The sequence below is a fragment of the Centruroides sculpturatus genome, unplaced genomic scaffold (genome assembly GCF_000671375.1).
Source record: "Centruroides sculpturatus isolate CEXI.00-Female unplaced genomic scaffold, Cexi_2.0 scaffold706, whole genome shotgun sequence".
In the NCBI taxonomy this organism is placed as follows: Eukaryota; Metazoa; Arthropoda; class Arachnida; order Scorpiones; family Buthidae; genus Centruroides; species Centruroides sculpturatus.
The window spans coordinates 294,905-302,666 of NW_019385092.1; the positions used below are offsets into that span (position 1 = coordinate 294,905).

Genomic DNA, 7,762 nt, shown 5'->3' on the forward strand with positions numbered 1-7,762 from the left:
GTTAAATTACTAGATGTTTGCAGAGGCCTCATCTCGAAAGAAATCGCAAAACCAAAAGGTACCCTACGTCTTTATCATATCAATATTTGCCAACGTTGCAGATGCTAAATATTTTTCTCTTGCCAAGAGCTAGTATTTATTTGTTTAGCAGCAATAACGTTGTTTGTAACATAGTAAAACATTTAAAGACACCGAAATGAAATTAACATTGTTTCAGTTTATGAAAGGATATTTAAAAAAAAATAATATACATCTTTTTATATTCCTGTAAAATTTCACTTAATTTGCACATTTATAAAGAGTTTTTATCATGTGCAATATTTGCTTCATTAAATTTATGTATTCCTACGTGTTCAGACATGTTTGGTGCCATTTCGTTATTTCATATTCATTCGCTCTCGAACCACTTCCGCAATCGTCGGAACTTCGGCCATTCCGCCGAATCCCACGTCTCCGCAGGCCAGCTTCTTGGAGATACACGGAATCTCCTCATAGCCGAAACTCTTCAGCTTTTCCACGTGTTCTCGTGTAACGGGGTGGTCCCACATGTGCGTGTTCATTGCCGGACAGAAAAACAGAGGTTTCTTGGAATCCCAGGCCCTTACGATGCAGGTCAGAAGGTTGTCACAGATGCCACCGGCTAGTTTGGCCAAAGAGTTCGCATCCAGTGGCGCCACAACCATGATATCTGCCCACTTCCTTAGTTCGATGTGAAGGACTGGATCCGGAATTTTCTTCGAGGTCTTCCATTCGTCTTCGTCTCTGAAAACCGGAGCAATCTCTTTCAGTTCCTCCAACGAAAAGAAGTGTAAAGCATTTTCTGTTGCGACCACTTTAACTTCGACGTAGACATCTTCCGACTTTGGTTCCTGCAATAGTTGAACTAATTGTTTGGCTTTAATTGCTGCAACGCTTCCAGTGACTCCTAATAGAATGTGTACGCTTCGCTCCATACCTAGAGAGAAGAAATAATAACATATACATCAACCCAATTCAATTACTAATGGCAAACAAACTGCCAGATTATTTATTGGGCTGCAACATTATTAATTTGGCAGTTTGATATAAAGCAATTTGGCTGTACATGGCTGGTTAGGACACCATCTAACTAAAAAAAAAAAGTTTTTCTCACGATAATGGACTGGAGTAACCATTCACTAAAACAATTAACAACGCTAAATTATAACCCGACAATCAGTCCGTAGCGTGAAGAAAGATAATAAATCGTTAGGAAAAAATTTTGGGGTTAACGCTTCACCCCTGTTCACGCCAAACATGAGCGTGAAAATAGCACAACAAGCCTAGGAACACGTATGTGATTTTATGTCAACATTTTCCCCAAACTGTATAACTAAGTTAAAATAAATTTATTAAGCAACGAGTCACTCTCACTTATGTCAAATCACTGTAAGGGATGTATTTAATTGTAAACCTGGCAGCAATTGTATATAAGGCGCACTCCTTTAGAAGAGATAAGAGTTGGAGGATTTTTGGCTTTAAATGAAAAGAGAAATAAATTTCTCTTTAATCTAAAAGGGAAGGGGTGTAAGGAACCAAGTCCGAACGTTATTTTTATTTACTTTTATTTTGCTTATTATTCTATTTTTGTTTGGGGCTTATGTTTTGTTAGGACAAAGTTTCCTCACCATTCACCTTAGTAACTTAAAAATAGAAGAAAAACCAACTCACCGATGAAAGAAAAGCGCCATAGAAAAACTCGCGCACGTTTGCGCTTCCCGAGCGAAAAAAAAGTAAGTCCGCACCGAGAAAAGGGGGGGAGACCCCACAAGCACGAATTAGGGACTCGCTAAACCTTAAAGAATAAAAACGTCCCGAAAATTGTGAAAAAGAATAATGTAAAAGGTTAACGAGTAATTGTCGTAAATAGGCTGCCAGAGAAACGAAAAAAGTTTATTGTTAGCGTTAAGTATGTAAATGAGGAGAGTGATCTCATTCAGAATTGTGACGTCACCTCACACTATAAATTCCGAGTCTCAAGTGAAGATGACGAGGTGAATTCCTGATAGCAACGAGCTTTGGTGAGCTTCGTAGCAGTGAACGAGAGAGGTGTCCGATAGGATTAAATAGTTCCAAGGCGATTTTGAAGTTATTCGATTTATGGATCGACGATTATAGAAAGTCTTGAGAGTTTGAGGAAATAGGTTCCTAGTATATTGAGGTGACGATTAGGATCTTTAATTTATAAGAATTATTGTTTATAAGTTAATTCTTTGATTTTGTCGAATTCCAAAGGGGAATAGAATTAAGTTAGAAATAGATTGATTTGAGTTTGTCGGATTGATTCTTGTTGAATTTCATTGAATAAATTATTGTTTGATTTTTACTAAATACTGTATATAGTTTATTACTAGAAGTTTAATTAAATATTTGATTTTGTTATTGACAAACTTTGTCATTATTTAATTCGGTGCACGCTTAAAGTCCAGGCCTGGCACATTAACGCGAATCCGCGTAAAGTACCCATTAGGGAACGGCTATTTCCGGCACACAGTAGTGTCGATAATCGTTGGAAAGTCGGAAAAATAATATAGTACTTTACACTATAAACATAATGTGCAATAACTGAAAATGTCATCTGAACAGAAATCATAGATAATAAGCAATATGCTATAAAGCAAAGTATGAGAAAATCTTTAAATATTAATTTTTTACATGTAATTGTCACTTTAAAGTTATAACAAGTAAAAAACTTAAATATTTTTCTTTTTAACTGAAGCATTTTCCAATTAATCATAAAAATACTTATTTATATACTATATTTATGAAAAAATTTTTACAATTTTAATAATACATTACTTAAAATAAAAATAAATAGATAAAATGTTTTATTAAGTTTATTTCTTTTAAAAATAAACATTATTTTTACATATTCATATTGATCTATCAATAAAATTTAGATATGTATGATTTATCTTTCATTTGTAGTGAAAAGCAGTATCCCAACCAATATACAGTCATATCTTACAGAATATCTTTTGATATTTAATACTCAACTAATAATTAAACTTCTTAGAATACATCTCTCTCAGTGTAACATTTTTCAGGCAATATTTATACAGGAGAAATTATATTTATATTAATACAATACTTTTAACAGAACAATGTATGGGATACGTTTTAAGTTGCATTCCAGAAGGGCATTGATACACTTATAGTGGAACCCTGTTTATATGGCTCAAATGGGACCGGGCCCAATTTGGATGAGTGAAAATCTGCATAATCTGAAAAATTCATTAACAACATAAAATGTACATCTAAACTATGTTATCTATTTTATTTATTGCACATTATATATACTTTCACAACAATATTAACAGTATAGAGCAAAAGACATATGTATAGTACATACTGTATCAGTTTTTTATTTTCTATCAGCTGGTACAGTACATGTATAGTACATAAGTTTCCTACCATTTGTGTGGGGTAGAACTTCTCTTTATGACCTTTTTCAAGGTCAACCAGTAATTAGGCTTTGCATTCTATAGGGAAACCAAAGGACTAATTTGAACTAAAATAATTGTGGTACACTGTACTGTATTTATTTTTGTTACCAGATCCTCGGTTATAAAGTCACAGATGTTCAAAATTGTTATTGAGTCAAGTGAAAACAGTATTCTTACAGTTGCAATATTATACTCAGGCATGAATGTATTACTTAAAGTTAGTTCTTTGATTTTTTTCATATATATAGTATATAGGTTTTCCATACATCTCTCAATCTTATTCTGGATAAACAAGAAATCTGGATTAATGAGATCTGGATAAATGCAGTTCTACTGTTGTAATACAGTAGCTTTGAAAACAGCAACCAGAACACAAATTTCTCTCCCAGATGCTGTAAGACGTTTAGCCATAACATGGAATCAAGTTATGCCTGAGTCAATTAGAAACTGCTTCCGTCACACAAAATTCTCAGATGCAGCTGCAAGCTTGGACTCTGAGAAATCTGAAAGGTAAAAGATCAATACTGAAATTATCTCAAATACAAGAGAGATGCAGCAGTATATTCAAGTGTATATCATGATGATATAACAAGTGCAATAAACCGATGTCGACATCATAGCAGAAATACAAGAGAAAGATAGTCATCATGATGATACAGAAAATGGAAATGATAACTGTACAGAGATTGCAAATTTGAAACCTGTTCCTACATAAATGAAGAGATTGTAGTCTATATTTTTGAAGTGGCATTCTTCAAATTTTCCTCTCAAACAGAAGACATGACAATGCTACTCTGTCCAGTCTCCAGAGCAATTTGAACATACAGTAGTACCTCAGCATACAAAATTAATCCATTCCGAAACTGAGATCGTATCATGAAAATGTCGTAAGGTGAATCATTTTTCCCCATATGATTACATTTAAAACCAAATAATCCGTTACAACACAAAAAACACACTCAAATTAAAGCTAAGTAGTACATTGAAAAAAAATAACTATAGTAAGGAAAACACTGAAAAATGTGTTTTGTAGTTGTAAATGTATAAATAACCATAATAGAATAATAATTGATAAAGAAAAATGTAGTTTTATTTGCACTTTACCTTTGAGGATAGACGACAGTGGAGGTGTAAACTGGTGGTGGAGGAGAGGGAGAAGGGAAATAATACTAAAACTTAACTTACATAACATAATGTAACAATAACTTAAAAATAACTTAACACTAATTTTTTTATCTTTTCTGTTTTATATATATATATTTTTTTAANATTCCTGGCAGGGCAGCAGGTCAAAAGCTACTGATAACACCAGATAATGCAAAAACCAGTGGTGTAGCTAGAGGGGTGCAATAGGTCCCTCTAGCTACTGTACCAGTAGGTCCCTCTTGTTATCGCACTGGGCCTCTGGAAAGCGATAGGCTCATGGGGGCCCAAAATCACAGGAAAAAAGAATCGAAAAATTTTTCACGGCAATCAGAAAAAAGCAAAATTTGGTATTTGGCTGCTCGAGCTGCTGAGGACCCTATTACACAGGAAAATATCAACTTGACTCTAATCTAGTTATACACTATATAAACCACTACACAAAAATATTTTAGTCTGATTACAAGGGCCCACAAATCTGGTTCCGCACCAGACCCGGAGAATCCTAGCTACGCCACTGGCAAAAACAGTGGTGTAATAAGTATAAATATGGGACTAAACTAAATAATACGTGAAACCCTTCTGGTTCACTATTCTGGAGGTCTTCTCATTGATTCTTTCCTGAAATTTTACTTGCTAATGTACACCATTCAAATATACTGTATTACACTACAAAATACTGTAACTGGATAAAAAAGAAAAACTCTTACATCTTAACACCATTCAATTCTCCATTTGACTTTTAAGAGAAGTTTGCACATGATTCATGTAAAGTGGTACTTCAGGATATGAAATTAATCCATTCTGAAACTCAGATCGATCATGAAAATGTCGTAAGGTGAATCATTTTTCTCCATTTAATTACATGTAAAACCAAATAATCTGTTACAACATGAAAAACACAGTCAAATTAAAGCTAAGTAGTACATTGAAAAAAATAACTATAGTAAGGAAAACACTGAAAAATGTGTTTTGTAGTTGTAAATGTATAAATAACCATAATAGAATAATAATTGATAAAGAAAAATGTAGTTTTATTTGCACTTTACCTTTGAGGATAGACGACAGTGGAGGTGTAAACTGGTGGTGGAGGAGAGGGAGAAGGGAAATAATACTAAAACTTAACTTACATAACATAATGTAACAATAACTTAAAAATAACTTAACACTAATTTTTTTATCTTTTCTGTTTTATATATATATATATTTTTAAATTTTTTATTCACTGCTTTTTGCTTTCTTTCCTTCACTTCCACCAGCACTTTCACTGGATAGAGGTCGCTTGGTAAAATATCAATCCAAAGAGGTTTGGCTTTGCCTACTTTTTAAAATGTTTCTAAAATGACTTAGGCAAATGTCATTACTCCGAGCACCAATACAGCCAATGTGAATCTTTTCGGGATGTTTCTTTTCAATAAAATCAGTCACTTTCTGATAATATCTCAAGATTTCCTTTATTGAGCGAAAGCCTTCATGAAGAAGCAAGCACGCAGACTGAGGCCAATGATCAGAAGTGAATAAAATTTGGCACTGCGAACTAATGTAATGCCGTATGATGAGTTTTTGTTCGTATCGTGGAGCAAAAATATGTTCGAATTTCATGTCATATCCTGAAAATTTTGTATGCTGGAGCGTTCGTATCCTGAGGTACTACTGTATATTGGAAAATGCCAGACTCAAAATTACTGATTTTTTAAGAATTAAAAGCAATAGATGTGTAATGTGTAGTGTAATAAAGTGTCATTGTATTAATGCATACAGTTATCATTACTACATTTTTACATATTTACCTCAGATACAATGAAATCTGACTATGACATAAATAAGATGATCCCTTGAATGTTGTTATAACCAAGTTCAACTGTACATCAGGGTTTTAAACAGTGAGGAGTATACCACAGTTAAAGACTTGTCAATTCTTATGAACCTATGAATAGATAATTGTCAGCCTGGTGGATTGCCTGCCTGCAACTACCCTGTTTCCCTGAAAATAAGACAGTGTCTTATATTAATTTTTGCTCTCAAAGATGCCCTAGGTCTTATTTTCAGGGGATGTCTTATTTTTCCATGAAGAAGAATTCACATTTATTGTTGAACAAAAAAATTCCCAAGTCTAACTTAAACAAGAGTGACGTANTCCATGGACAGAAAAGAAAACAAATATCTCAATTTTAGAAAAAATTAAGCCAAGCTTCTCCTTAGAGTCAAGAATCTTAAAACAAAAATTGACCTACTTTGGACATGTGATGCGTAAAGAAGTTTCCCTAGAGAAGACTATTATGCTGGGAAAAGTGGAAGGTAGAAGGAAGAGGGGAAGGCAACGGATAAGATGGATAGAAGAAATAGAAAAAGTCACAGAAATGAAGCTGGAGGAGCTACGAGAAACAACAAGGAAAAGATCAAGATGGAGAAGACTTGTCCATGAAGTCACCAGGAGTCGACGACGACTCGATGGAACTTAACAACAAATTCTTCAAATTTTCCTCTTAAACAGAAGACATGACAATGCTACTCTGTCCAGTCTCCAGAGCGATTTAAACATACACTAGTACCTCAGGATACAAAATTAATCCATTCCGAAACTGAGATCATATCATGAGAATGTTGTAAGGGGAATCATTTTTCCCCATATGATTACATTTAAAACCAAATAATCCGTTACAACACAAAAAACACACTCAAATTAAAGTTAAGTAGTACATTGAAAAAAAAAAAATAATAACTATAGTAAGGAAAACACTGAAAAATTAGTTTTGTAGTTGTAAATGTATAAATAACAATAATAGAATAATAATTGATTAAAAAAAATGTAGTTTTATTTGCACTTTACCTTTGAGGATAGACGACGGTGGAGGAGAGGGAGAAGGGAAATAATACTAAAACTTAACTTACATAACATAATGTAACAATAACTTAAAAATAACTTAACACTAATTTTTTTATCTTTTCTGTTTTATATATATATATATATTTTTTTTTAATTTTTTATTTACTGCTTTTTGCTTTCTTTCCTTCACTTCCACCAGCACTTTCACTGGATAGAGGTCACTTGGTAAAATATCTATCCAAAGATGTTTGGCTTCGCCTACTTTTTAAAATGTTTCTAAAATGACTTAGGCAAATGTCATTACTCCGAGCAGCAATACGGCCAGTGT

At 33.4% G+C, this 7,762-nt stretch overlaps 1 pseudogene; it reads right to left on the reverse strand.

Annotated features, from left to right (window-relative positions):
• Positions 1 to 139: 139 nt before the first annotated feature.
• Positions 140 to 7,762, reverse strand: part of LOC111634574 — a 16,953-nt pseudogene continuing 9,330 nt past the window's right edge.